This window comes from Oryctolagus cuniculus, chromosome 4 (assembly GCF_051225735.1).
Source record: "Oryctolagus cuniculus isolate XC-2025 breed Fujian yellow rabbit chromosome 4, ASM5122573v1, whole genome shotgun sequence".
Taxonomy (NCBI): Eukaryota; Metazoa; Chordata; class Mammalia; order Lagomorpha; family Leporidae; genus Oryctolagus; species Oryctolagus cuniculus.
The window spans coordinates 128,872,142-128,886,673 of NC_142870.1; the positions used below are offsets into that span (position 1 = coordinate 128,872,142).

General features: G+C 37.4%; 1 long non-coding RNA gene across 17 annotated transcripts in view; it reads left to right on the plus strand.

Annotated features, from left to right (window-relative positions):
• Positions 1-14,532, plus strand: part of LOC103350420 (uncharacterized) — a 220,619-nt gene that overhangs the window by 40,332 nt on the left and 165,755 nt on the right. For 3 of the 17 annotated variants that reach the window (XR_016232663.1, XR_016232651.1, XR_016232685.1), the window contains one exon: positions 318-394. The exons of 12 other annotated variants lie outside the window; for them this stretch is intronic. This is a non-coding gene — a long non-coding RNA (uncharacterized LOC103350420). Of the gene's footprint in view, positions 1-130; positions 249-317; positions 395-14,532 lie in introns of all 17 variants that reach the window. 2 more of the 17 variants (XR_016232661.1, XR_016232664.1) reach the window with 1 other exon arrangement.

Below are 14,532 nucleotides of genomic sequence, written 5' to 3' on the forward strand. Positions count from 1 at the left end.
GAAAGAGTTGCAGAGAAAGAGGCCTTCCACTCTGCTTGCTTACACCTCAAACAGCTGCAACAGCTGGGGCTGGGTCAGGCTGAACCAGGTTCTTCTTCCCTTACTACTGTGGCATCTTCTGCTTTCCTAGGCGCATTAGCAGGCAGCTGGATTGGAAGTGGAGCAGTCAGGTCTTGAACTGCTCATATGGTATCATGGTGTTGCAGAAAGCAACTTTACTTGCTATGTCACAATGCAGGCCCCTCAAGGTAATTTCAACTACTATATCTTCCATTATCAGCAAATACTCACAAAATACTTGTTCCAAACCAAAATAGGCCACAATTTGCAAGAGCCAAGCTTGGGAATCAGTAACCATGTGACTTCATGAGTTTTTGCTGTTCTTACATTAAAGGTAAGTGAGATGCATCAATAGTTTCTTTCCATAATACATTGGGAATATTCTAAAAAGAAGACAGATCTGTCGAAGGCCTTTAAAGAAGGATCTAGAGGAGTACTGCAAAGGAGTACTTCAGGGAGATGGATAGGCAAAGTCTGAAAGAACATCCAGGAACATTTTCCTAAGGATAATCAAAAGGTAAAATTCACAAAAGAATTTATGTCAGAAGTGTAAGTATTTTTAAAAATTACTAGTTTTTTAAATTTGGAAACAAAAATTCTAAATTGAGTTAATTCAGAAAGTAATATTACTAATACACTTAAACTCTATCCAAGTAAAAATTATTAACACTTGGGTATTTTTCATCTAGTATTTTATTCTTTGTATAGTTCATCTGAGAAACCAAATGAAGTCCTTGAGTATAGTACAAAAAGAGACTGAAAAGAGAAAAGCACCACTGTGAGAAATTGGTAATATATAATTGCAAATGGCATACTCTCCAAAAACTTTTAGAATGAATGACTCATTGTCATTATTGAAAATTGCAGAGACTCATCAAAGAGGGGAAACTAACTATGACATGATTTAACATGTTCTAAGCAATGTAGTCTCCACAATCATTTGAATACAACTCTTTAACTGACTAATTGCAGAAAAACAGGCTCCAGGTTTTATTAGGATGTGATCCAAAAGTTTGTGGAAGTGGTTTGAATTGGCTCCTCCATAGTTGCTAGGTTACACTTTGTTGTTAACTTTTGTGACTGGTTTATTAATGCTTACTTAACACAAAATATGGCGGCCAGGATGAGCAACTCCCCTGACACCTCTTAATATCAGATGTACAGCAATTGTTAATTTGTTTGCTGTAATAATGGAATGGTGGTTATATTTTTTCAAAAAGATTAGTTTTCTATATTTTTCTATAGTTTTAGTGTACTTTAAGTAAAATACAGGTAATTTTGTTACATTTCTGTGAGTTTTCTGTAGTCTTCAAATTACCACTAATTTGGCAACATAAAACAGTCTGTGTCTCAGGACTCTTGCATAGCATGGCTAATTTCTCTGATCAAGTCTTTTTAAAAATTTCTTTCTTTCTTTCTTTATTTCTTTCTTCTTTCTTTTTTAAAAAGATTTATTTATTTGAAAGAGTTACACAGAGTGGCAGAGAGAGAGAAAGAGAGAGAGGAGGGGGGGGTCTTCCATCCACTGGTTCATTCCTCAATTGGCTACAATAGCTTGAGCTGTGCCAATCCAAAGCCAACAGCCAGGAGCTTCTTCCAGATCTCCCACACTGGTGCAGGGGCCCAAGGACTTGGGCCATCTTCCACTGCTTTCCCAGGCTATAGCAGAGAGCTGTATTGGAAGTGAAGCATCCGGGATTCGAGCTGGGGCCCATATGGGGTGCCGGCAGTGCAGGCGGTGGTTTTACCCACTATGCCACAGAGCTGGCCCCAATTTATTTATCTCAAATGCAGAGTTACAGAGAGAGAGAGAGAAAGAGAGAGAGAGAGAGAGAGAGAGAATTTTCCATCTGCTGGTTCACTCCCCAAACGGCAGCAAAGGCCGGAGATGGATGGGTCCAAAGCCAGGAGCCAGGAGCTTTTTCTGGGTCTGCCACTTGGGTGCAGGGGCCCAAGTACTTGAGCCATTCTCTGCTACTGTCCCAGGCACATTTGCAGGGGGCTGGATCAGATGTGAAACAACCAGAACTCGAATGGGTGCCCATATGGGATGCTGGCTCCACAGGTGGTGGCTTTACCTGCTGTGCCACAGTGTGGGCTGCTCTCTGAGAGTCTTAGACTGTTGAAATCAAGAAGTCTTCTGAAGGTATCTGGGCAGTAGGGTCCAAGCTTAGGTTATATGTAGAATTCAGTTCTGGTGTCTTTAGTACTGAAGTCCTGACCTATTCATTTCATTTCTGTAACATGATTTTTGAGAAAAACAAAAATTCATCAATGTCAAACCAGAGGACACCTTTCAAAAACAGTCAAATGCAGTCAAGATAGGAGCATAGCAGTTAGGAGGTCACTTGGGACATCGGGGCCAGCAGCCTGCAGCACCAGCACCCCCACTGCTCCACTTCCACATTGTGTGTCAGAGTGCGTGGGTTTGTGTCCCAGCTCTGCGTCAAATTCCAGATTCCAGCTAATGCAAATCAGCATGATGTCTGCAGGTGAAGGCTCAAGGAGTTGAATTGCTGCCATCCATGTGGGACACCCAGACTGAATTCTTGAATCTCAGCTTTCGCTATTAGGGGCTGTTGGGGGTGTGAACAGTGAATGAGAGATGTTTGTCCGCCTCTGCCTCACTGCTTTTCATATAAATACAACCAATTTTTAAAAACTGGGGTTGGCATTGTGACATAGTGGGTTAAGGCCCTGCCTATGACATGAGCATCCCATATGGGCACCAGTTCAAAAACTGACAGCTACTTTTCTGTTCCAGCTCCCTTCTAATGTTCCTAGGAAAGCAGTTGAAGATGGGCAAGTTCTTGGGTCCCTGAAGCCAGCTGGGAGACCTGGAAGAAGATCTTGGTTCGGACTGGCACAGCCCTAGCCATTGTGGCCATTTGGGGAGTTAACCAGTGGATGGAAGATCTCTCTGTCTCTTTCTGCCTTTCAAAGATTATTTAAAAATCAATCTTTACAAACATTTTTAAAAATTGTTTTTAATTTTTATTAACTGTATAGTTTATATTTGCCATCTTATTCATTTTATCACATGTAGTACAATACATTATTTTGTCATATTCATCCTATTACTTTATCATATTTGTACATGTGAGGCATAATTCAAGTACTAGATAGATTACTGTCTACTTTTATTTGTTAAGGGAGCAATTTTAATTGCTTATTCCTTGGTTGTTTGGCATATAGTAAATTGGGAAAATTAACAATTCTCCACTGGTTAGCATTGATTAAAAATTTATATATATAAAATATATATATACCTTGTAAAGTTATACTTGTTATTAGGTAGAAGATTGAGAAACAAAAATATTTTAATGTATACTTTATGCACAAGAATTTTAGCTGTTTTAACTGAAAATTCCAAAAAGGTTACAGAGAGAATGTGAATAAAACTTACTGAATCATTGATGAATCATCCCTTCTCCATGGTGACATACAATATTGCTTGGGAAAAATAATAAGGAAGAAGTTTCTCCCTCAGCTAGAAAAATTAAAATGGATCAAGACATATTTTTAATGATTCCCTGCCTGTATTAAAATATTAATCAATTATTTTATAAATAAGTAATCTTTGACATTCTATATTTCCCTTATTGGCTTATTTATATAGAGTTATTTTATTTAAAATTATCATATATCTTTAAAGATTTGTTTATTTACTTGAAAACCAGAGTTACACAGAGAGAGGAGAGGCAGAAAGAGAGAGAGAGAGAGGTCTTCCATCCTCTGGTTCACTCCCCAGTAGGCCGCAATGGGTGGAGCTGTGCCAATCTGAAGCTAGAAGCCAGGAGCTTCCTCTGGGTCTTCCCATATGGGTGCAGGGGCCCAAGGACTTGGGCCATCTTTACTGCTTTCCCAAGTCATAGTGGAGAGCTGGATTTGAAGTGGAGCATCTGGGATTTGAACTGGTGCTCATATGGGATGCCAGAACTGCAGGTGGTACCTTTACCGACTACGCCACAGCACTGGTCACATTGTGTATCTTAATCCATTATAATTTCCTGCTTAATGTTGTGTGGAAAGAGAAAAAAAATGAAGAAAATTATCTACAGTTCAGATTTTTACACTTTATTTTACTATATAGTAATGTCTACTTAAGAATTAAAGCGGCACTGATATAATAGAATGTTATATGATAGAATATGTAAAGTTTTGGATAGAACATCAATGTTGAAAAGTTTGTCTAGAATGTATTTCTAAAAAGGAAAAAGAGATATATAACTTTTTAGAATGAAAATATTTGCTTCCTGCTTAAATTCTCATAGCTTCTGTTTTTAAGTGATTTATTCACTTATCTATTTGAAAGGCAGAGTTGCAGAGAAAGTGGAAGAGACAGAGATCTTCCATCCACTAGTTCACGCCCCAAATGGCTGCCATGGTAGGCTGGGCCAGGCTGAAGCCAAGAGCCAGGAACTCCATCATAGTCTCCCACATGAGTGGCGGGGCCCAATCACTTGGACCCTCATCTGCTGCATTCCAAAGTACATTAGCAGAGAGCTGGATCGGAAGCAGAGCATCCCCCGATCTGAGCCTCCAGTATGGGATGCTGGGGTCACAGGTGGCTGCTGGATCTTCTGCGCCACAGTGCCAGCCTTTAAAGGATTCTTGGTAACTAATTCAAGAATCTTTTAGTATGTACTCAAACTATATCTAGATGTTCTTGCTTTTTAAGAATATCGCAGGCCATGGACCTCAGCAACAATTGACTATTTTGTTTTTGTTCAACTAAAACTTAGTTTTGTCTCCATTATCAACATCTGTGATAGATAATTTTATGTGTCAACTTGAATGACTTAAAGTATGCACAGTTAGTTGGAAAACAGTACTGCTGCTTCTATTTGTGAGAATATTTCCAGGAGAGACTGACGTTTGAATCAGTAGATTGAATAAAGAACATCACCCTCACCAGTGTGAAGGCATCATCCAGTCCATTGAGGACCTGAATGGAACAAAAAGGAAGAGACAAGGCAAATTCTCTTTCTCCTTCAGATGGGGCATCCATTTTTTCTGGCCTTGTGTGTTGAGTCCTACTATTGGATTTCCTGGATCTGCAACTTGCAGATGGTCCCTCATTGGACTTCTCAGCCTCTATGTTCATGTGAGCCAGTTCCCAAAATAAATCTCCTTTCACATGTACCTACATATATCTTATCAATTCTTTCTTTGGAGAATACTGACTAATGCAACATCCAAACTGATTGATAAACAATTTTGTAAACTTTAATCATACTGATATATTTTGGATTGTTCCTTTTCTTACAAAACTGTACCATAAAAATTATTTGGAGTTAAAAGTAAATAAACTATGGTTTATTTATGGTTTCTCACTTTTATCTTGCAGTGATCATTTCTATGATGATGGTTACATTTTGAATTAATGTGGTTTGTATTTCCCACATAACTTAGCACAGTGTTAGTTACAATTATACACACACACACACACACATACACACGTATATAACATTCAATAGATATTTATTGAGAAAGCAATTCAATGATGAACCATCCTATTGTTTAGATTTCCCAGATGTTAGTGTCATGTGCTGCCCATTTCTCTCTTTTTCCAAAGCTCTATTTATTACAAATTTCAAACTTGGCAAAATTTAGTGGTTTTTACTACTAAAGTATTACTCCTTCTTCACAATAACAGGGTATGTTTATCATTGCTTAACTAAATAATAAGGAAAAAATATTAATTCTACTCTCTGTCTCCTCATATGCCAAATTCACATCTTTTTCTGATTTACTTGCATCTGTTTTATTTTAGCTGGGTCAAGACAACAATAAAATCTTTAACCGTACTACAAAAGAACAGAAATGTGACTGGATCAGTGTGCTATCATCCATTATTATGCTAGTGATTTTTGAAAGCACTTTTGTTATAAGGAAGTGCAACAACTAACCCTAAGGGAGGGAGACAAAAAAGTGGTGGGATCCATAGCTCTCCAACTCCGTAGATCTCATGTCGAAGCAAAATAATGTGCAGCCTCCTCTTTCCAGGCGATTTTCCAGACTGTCCATGGCAAATTTAACTATTTATGTTGCAGAACATTTGAAGATGTACATCATGCAGTGTTTCACTTTGAAATACGGTGTCACAAGGTCTTTGCTGTTTACCTTAATAAATTCACAATATTGCTTAGGATAAGTTACAGGGATAGATCAGTATTTTTAAAAAATGTGGTCTATTAACTTTCCAAATTTGTACCATACAATGTTATTAAACTATTTTTGACCTTGAATAACCCTTCCTGATATTTCTCCATGTAGGGTTCATAATATATGTTAATTTTCCACTTAAAAATCTTTTTCTTTTTCAGTTGAATTGTATTGTAAAAGAGTAAATAGCAATATGAACACCTTGATATTATATACATTTGAACAATTTGCATCACATCAAATTATGAAATTTATGATTCAAATGGAAGTAAACTACAAAGTTATACTTGATATACTTCAAGATGATGACTATTAGATCAATTCTGGTAACAGATCATATTTATCATCTTCAAGGTTAAAACATACTATGATAATTTTTGGCTAACTATATCTGCAGCCACATCATCTTCCCCACTCAGTATGAGTAGTAACTGGCAAACTTCATAACTACATTTAAAGCCAGGTTTAAATATTTTTTAAAAATTATTGATTTAGGGGCCAGTGCTGTGGCATAGCAGGTAAAGCTGCCACCTTCAGTGCTGGCATCCCATATGAGCGCTGGTTCGAATCCTGGCTGCTTCACTTCTGATCCAGCTCTCTGCAGTGACCTGGGAAAGCAGTAGAAGATAGCCTAAGTCCTTGGGCCTCTGTGCCCATGTAGGAGACCCAGAGGAAGCTCCTGGCTCCTGGCTTCGGATTGGCACAGCTCTGGCCATTGTGGCCAATTGGAGATTGAACCAGCGGATGGAAGACCTCTCTCTCTCTGCCTCTCCTTCTCTCTCTGTGTAACTCTGACTTTCAAGTAAATAAATAAATCTTTAAAAAATTATTGATTTAAGAGGCAAATAGATGTAGACAGTGAAAGACAAAGACAGAGAGCAGGCAAGTTCCCATCTGCTGGTTCGCTCCCCTGATGTCAAGAAAGGCCATGACTAATTCAGGGTTGCAGCTCAAAGCCAGAAAATCAATTCAGGTCTCCTATGAGGGTGGCAGGGACCCAGCTATCTGAACCATCACCATTGCTTCCAAGTATCTGCATTGACAGGAATCTGGAGTCAAAAGCCTGAACTAGAAATTAACCCACGCACTTTGATCCAGTACACTGATGTCTTGTCTGCTAAGCTAAATTTAGCCTGATCTCTCAGGATTTATTTTGCACAAAACTTTTGTGTTGAATCACTTTGAGTTTCACTTAAAACTTAGACATGCATATAACACCCAGAAAAGCAAGCAAAATCTACCAATGATCAATTAATAAATTATAATAAAAATCTATTTAATATTATGGTTTTATTTTCACTGAGGTTCATATTTCATTTTCATGAAACTGCAGGTACCACCACTTAATCACTGGAACTGTGAGTCAACAGGATCTAATTCTTTCTGCCTATGCATCTCTACCAGACTCTCCATTTGGAGTATAAATGTGTCTTGTCCCAAAAGTGGTTTCATATATTCAGTAAAAGATCTAGATTTAAAAATATTTTAGGTTCTCCCAAGAAGAGAGGAATTAGAAACCTAAGAGAAAAATCACTTATTCAGGAATGTTTTTTATTTTATACATAATTAAGCAGCAGTGGTCAGGGAGGGGGATGTTAAAAGCAACTGACGTAAAATCACATACATAATAGGAAGTCATGCTTAAAAATCAGGAAACTTCTGCTTGTAGCAGTTAGAATTTTTCAGGTAAAGAGCCTGGGATAAAGGAATTTATGTAGAGAGACCTCCAAGAGCTGACTGGCAACCTCTGTGATACTTCATCTGAATACCAAATATGAATGAGCACTAGAAGCTCCCTGAGTCCAAACTCAGAACATCTTCTGGGGAAAGAAAAATTATGTTGGAGCCGTGAGGTGAACAATTCACAGGACACATACAGATCCGGGAATTTTTTCTGAATTCCCGGCATGTACAGTAGACATGCCTGATTGAATACACAAAACCTTCAGTAGAGTTCACAAAAGGGCTCATTTTAGAAATAGAACTAACATGGCGCAGAATAAATTTTATTCTAGACCTTCCTTAAAATGACTTTCAAAGGAGACTAAAAGCTATGTGTGTGACCTATCACAAAAGCTAAAAATTTTAAAATATGGCTAAAATATAACAATTTTTAAAAGAATATAACTCTATCTGGCGCTCAGTAACTTTAAATTCACAGCATGGCACTTGATAAGAAATTACTAGATATATGAAAAAGAATAAAAATTTGTAACCCAGAGAAAATCACTCAATAGAAACAATCCAGACATTAAAGAGATGATAAAATTGTAATAAGGACTTTAAAATATGTTATAAATATGCTCTATATTCTCAAGGATATAAAAGAAAATATGAACATAATGAGAACACAAATAAAGTATATAAAAGAGAAATTAATGAAAACTTTTAGAGATGAAAATTAAATATTTGAAATGAGAAATTCACTGGATAAAATTAGCAGCAGTGATTCACTTCAGAAGAAAAAATCAAGAAGTGTAAAGATAAAGTGATAGAAGCTCTCCAAAAGGAAACACAGAGGAAATAAAAACTGAAAAATATAAACACAGCTCCAGCAATCTAAGGGACGATATCAAGCAGTCTAGTTTGTAGGTAACTGGAGACTCAGAAGGAAGGAAGAAAGAGCAGAAAACAGAAATAAGGGGCAATGTTCCTATACTCATTAAAAGCCGTAAACTTACAGATTCATCAAGGTCTTTGGGCAGAATAAACGCAAAGAAAATGATTCCACACTTAGCAGAAGCTAACTGCTGGGTCTTGAGAGTGAAGATGGGATGGAAATATAGTTGTGACTTAGCAAAGTCCCAGATAACTGACACTTTTCTGTGGCTATTCTCTGAGGATTTACAATAGGCAAGCACAAATTCTTATCATTGACTTTAATAATATATCTTGTTTTCTGTCTGACTTGAAAAATGAATAAAAGCACAAAGTGACCTATCACAATGAAAGGATTTGGATTTTTTTTTTTTTTTTAGCATGAAGATGTTGGGTAATTAACTCTAAAAAGCAGAAAGGTATTTGCTCTCATTATAGGGATTTCTGTATCATTCATTCATTAAATGCTCGCTGAGCATCTATTATGTTCCTAAATTGTTGATGGGTGGATATGTGGTGATATAATGCAAATTATATAAGACACACACACACACACACACACACACTACTAGTTAGAGACCCATGGATGTTCCCTAAGTTAGGATTCTTAGTTGGTATGCAAATAATGATGAATAGCACTTTACAAGGGAAAAAAAAATACATAATAATCTCTAAATCCCTTTCCTTATAAGTGCTTGTAGCAGATACAAATTATCCTTATACATCAAACCTCCAAGATGGAACATTTAGATTCCAACAAAACCCTTTTTCTCCTTCTTTATAGATATTAGGCACATAATCCTAGAGTCAAAGAACATCAGAACTGAAGGAGAATTTAGAACTCCCTTAGTACGGTGGTGTTAAAAACCACTTGAAAGACACCAGATGGGCTGGGGCAGTGGTGATGTTGGTAAGGGCAGAATGCCATGGCTCACTGCCATGACTGGAGAATATACTAGCTGGGGACAGGAGGGGGTCCCTCTGCTTCATACTTAGCTTAGATTTACACATCACATATTGTTATTTGCCCAGGCCCTGTAGACATTTGGATTTGAAAAACCTGAGTTATATTCTCACCTTTCCTTTCACGAGTTCCCCCTTTCCTCACAATGTGCAGCCACTAAGGAAGGATGTCCTTGTCGCTGGCTGGTGCTTATCCAGGGAGCTCCTTCCTCCATGGCATCATTTTAAATAATAATGCTACTTTAGTCATTACTATCTGATGCTATTTGGATCTTTGCACACTCATTACTGATGCATATTTGTGAAATTATTTTTATTTTAATGACACTATTTACCATAACTGACATTTTGAGATGTGAGATGTAGGAGCTAAATTGCACTGTACGTAATATAACCTTGAGTCCTTCACAACACTTAGAAAGCATAAAAACCTAACAAAAAGGCATCTTGTGAAATCTGGCAGGAATGAGAGGTAGACACACGCATTTCTATTTTGTCTGCTTTACTATGTCATATAGTAGCTACTAGCCATAGAAGACTACCTAAGTTTAAATTAATTTAAAAACCCAATTCTTCAGTAGAACTAACTACATTTTAAGTGCTCATAGCCATATATAGCTAGTGGGTACTTTACGAGACAGCTGAGATATAAAAAATTCCATTATTTCAGAGATTCTGCTGGGCAGCATTTCACTTGAGAAATACAGTAAATTGAAGAAAATTGCATTGTCATCTGTAGGCATGAAATCCCACTTCCCTCTCTGTCTCTTGTCATGGTTAGGAAACTTATTCTGTGAATTGAAAAGCCAGTGCCTTTGTTTTTCTTGCGACATTTCATTCAATTGTCATGTCCTCCTGTCTGCCTATACTTCCAATGATTCATGTTTCCTGTACAATCCACACGTTAACCACAGAGACATCAACCATTTCCATCCAGATCCCTTTCCTGATCAATAAAGCAAATCTTCCACTACCACTAACTATGGCTGTCAATTGTCATTGTGTGGCTACAAAAGATTGGATTATACAGATTTCAGAAAACAGCTTTTCTGCCTTCGATAGGTCACTAATAACTACCCTTGTTCCAAAATGCCCTCCATGAATCCGGTCACAATGCCTGAAATTCCAATATGTTCCTGAATATTTTTGCTAAAATACTACTGGGATCAACCTGGCTGCTGTGTGTCAATCTGGCTTCCATATGTAGCTATTTGTAATTTGATAGGTAAATGCTGCTAGGCTTATAGAACCTGGAAGAAAAACAGTCTTGGCAAGGACAGAGGACAGAGCTTGTCAGAGGGAGCTTTCATGAAAATGCCAGGTTGCTTCTGAAAATGAAGACGTTCCCGCAATGAAAGGTGAAACCAGGAAATATGAGGATGATGTTTGCTTTAAGATGCAACACCACGGGCTGGAACAAACTGGGATTTAATTCTGGACCTATAATGTTCTCTTTCATGCCGATGGACATACTATCTGACCCCTCTGGACTTTAGTTCTCTATCCCTAAAATGAGTCTAAAATGTAACTTCTTATCAGGAAAATAAAGGATATGTAGTGAAGTCCTAACTTTGTACTGAGAACATATTTTGATATGATTAGTGGGAGCAGTTATTGGAATGCCTGTTGCCTCCTGGTCTCTTTTAAGGCTTATAAACTTTTGCTTTCAAAACCAAAATAATGAGCACATTCAGTAGCCTTTTCTGTCTGTTCTGGGACTGGAGGGCTGGGCTGGCAGAGCCAGGGCTGACTCCAGATGATTTGAAAGCACAGAAGAGAGCTTCCGCGGTGTGTAAGAGGACCACTAAGAGCTGGCTTTTCTGGAGCACAGGACCATTATCCAGAAGCACTGGAAAGGCGACTGGAAAGTGAGGATACAGAAGCTGAGGCATAATGAAGGCCTTGACTGAAGTGGTGGTGGTGGTGTGGGGTGTGTGTGCATGTGAATTATCTACCAGATTTCCTCAAGAATTAAAACAAGAGAGAATTAGCCATGAGATATTTCTCATTGTCTTTCAGTTTCCTGCATCTTCCTAGTTTAAAACAATTCAAATATTCTTTTCAATTACCAGCAGAAAATAAGTACATATGGACACCAACATTGTGTTTATAAAACAGGCATGTCTATCACCTCAGGATTTTTTTAAACCTTGTGGATGGGAAGATTTTAAGTAAAAAACAACTTTTAAGAAAATAAGAGCAACATAGGGTGATGGGGGATGAAATAGGAGCATAGGGATGCCTGGCCAGAAAATAAACTTCTGTCACAGTAAAATGTCCATCACCGAACAGAAATGCCTTTCCATGTAGCCATTCTTCTCAAAACAATGGTTAATCTATTTAATTTAATTTTATTTAATTTACCCATGTTATGTCTTTTAACACAAAGCACACAGGATCAAAATTAAACATTTAAGTTACAATCGTCCCCAAAATTTTTGGCAATAATCTACTTTAATAAAAAATCCTATTGAATAATCTTAATAATTTGGGGCCAATATGAAGCATACCAATAAAATACCTGTGATTACTACATGACTGTCAGAAAGTGGTTTTTAAGGCCATCATTTGTTTTTGACTTTACCATTATATGCAGTTGTAACAACCTTCTTATTTCTTTATTGTTTATTTTGATGCTCTTGAAGACTATTTTTTAGAAAGCTTTTATTTAATAAATACAAATTTCAGTACAGCTTTAGGAATATAGTGGTTCTTCCCCCCATACCCACCCACCCACCCCCACTCCCGTCCCACCTCCTACTCCATCTCCCATTCCATTCTTCATTAAGATTCATTTGTAATTATCTCTATATACAGAAGGCCAACTCTATACTAAGTAAAGATTTCAACAGTTTGCATCCACACACACACACACAAAGTATAAAGTACTGTTTGAAGATTAGTTTTACCATTAATTATCATAGTACAACACATTAAGGACAGAGGTCCTACATGGGGAGTAAGTGCACAGTGACTCCTGTTGTTGATTTAACAAGTGACACTCTTATTTATGATGTCAGTGATCACCCAAGGCTCTTGTCATGAGCTGCCAAGGCTATGGAAGCCTCTTGAGTCCACAAACTCCATCAATATTTAGACAGAGCCATAGCAAAGTGGAAGTTCTCTCCTCCCTTCTGAGAACAGTGCCTCCTTCTTTGATGGCCCCTGAAGACTGACTATTGGTAGCACATGAAAGATAGACTTAATTTTTGGGCATTTTGAAAACAGAAGTGGCCATATAAGCAATCTGAATTTTGATGAAGATTCATAAGAAAATTCTGTTAATAATATTGCTTTGCCAATCACCAGGCAATGGGAATAGGTTTTAGAAGATCTCCTTCAAAATGACTGAAAAGGAAAAACAAGTCATCAAGTGATAAGCAGTCACTATTTGGAATTTTTACTTAAATGGAATATCACTTTTCTGGGTGATGATTGATAAATGAAGTGTTGTAAAACCTTTAGACATAGCTATTTACGTCATTTATGTCCTCAAAACATTTGCCCCTGATTTCTAGAGCCTTGCAACAAAACTATTATAAACTTTTCTCTCTGAACTCTGGCTCCAGTGCCTGATGAAAAGTCTGCTCTTTAAGAAAACATTTAAGGAAAAATACAATCCTGTTCTACATTAGGTTCATGTAGAAAAAAAGAGAAATATGAATCTAGGAGTCTGGACTCATTGAATAGAAGTTCTTAACATTTTTGTATATTTAAAGAGAGACATGTGATTTATATCTAATCTGTGTCATGCTGGAAAGAGTGACCTAAGACTATGGAACAAGAGGTAGAATCTAAAACCTTAAGGAAAAAAAAGGAAAACAGATGAGAATTTTCAACTGAACATAATTCTAAATGTCAACCTTTCAGAATAATTACAAAAAGTTCCCTGTTTGATGCACTAATTAATTTTGAGAACTTAAATTTGAAAAATGAGTGTGTTAAATAAAGAGATAATAATAGCTACAGTACCTTATGACTGCAAAATTAAAATAGCACTCTCTTAGAAAATAAAACTCCAATTTAAACTAGAATGTTAATGAATACCTTAGTCTTACTCCACCTTAAATTTGAGCCCTGGGTCAGCTCTTTTTGCTTTACTTCAATAATGAATACTGCTAATAATGATATCTCCTGTGTCTGAACTTTTTCTTCCAATTCATTCTGTTCATTTTATAAGATTAATATTTCTGTAGCAATGCCATAGTATGTCATTCAAAGGCTCTCATATTTTTCAAATGTTAATTTATTTAAAAGGCAGATAGAGAGAGAGATCTTTCATCCACTGATTCACTCTCCAGATGGCCTCGGCATCTGAGGATAAACCATGTTGAAACCAGGAACTCCATCTGGGTTTTCCACATGGGTGCAAGAGCCCCAGGACTTGGCCCATCCTCTGCTGCTTTCTTAGGCCATTAGCATGCAGCTGGATCAGAAGTTCAGCAGCTGGGACTCAAACTGGTGTGCATATGGAATGATGGCACTGCAGAAGGCAACTGAACCCATCGTGCCACAGTGCTAGCCCCTGGTTAAAGGCAAATCTGTCAAGCTGTATTTCAGATCAACCTGCCCTAGTGGGTTTCAAATGAATTTGCTGGAATCCTAATGATTCAAAATGCGTTGAGAATTCTTTGAGATTTTGACTCAAGTGTAATGAATATTAAGACTACAAATATCTATATTGTGGCATAGTGGGTGAAGCTGCTGCCTGAGAAGTCAGCATCCCATGTGGGTGCCAGTTCC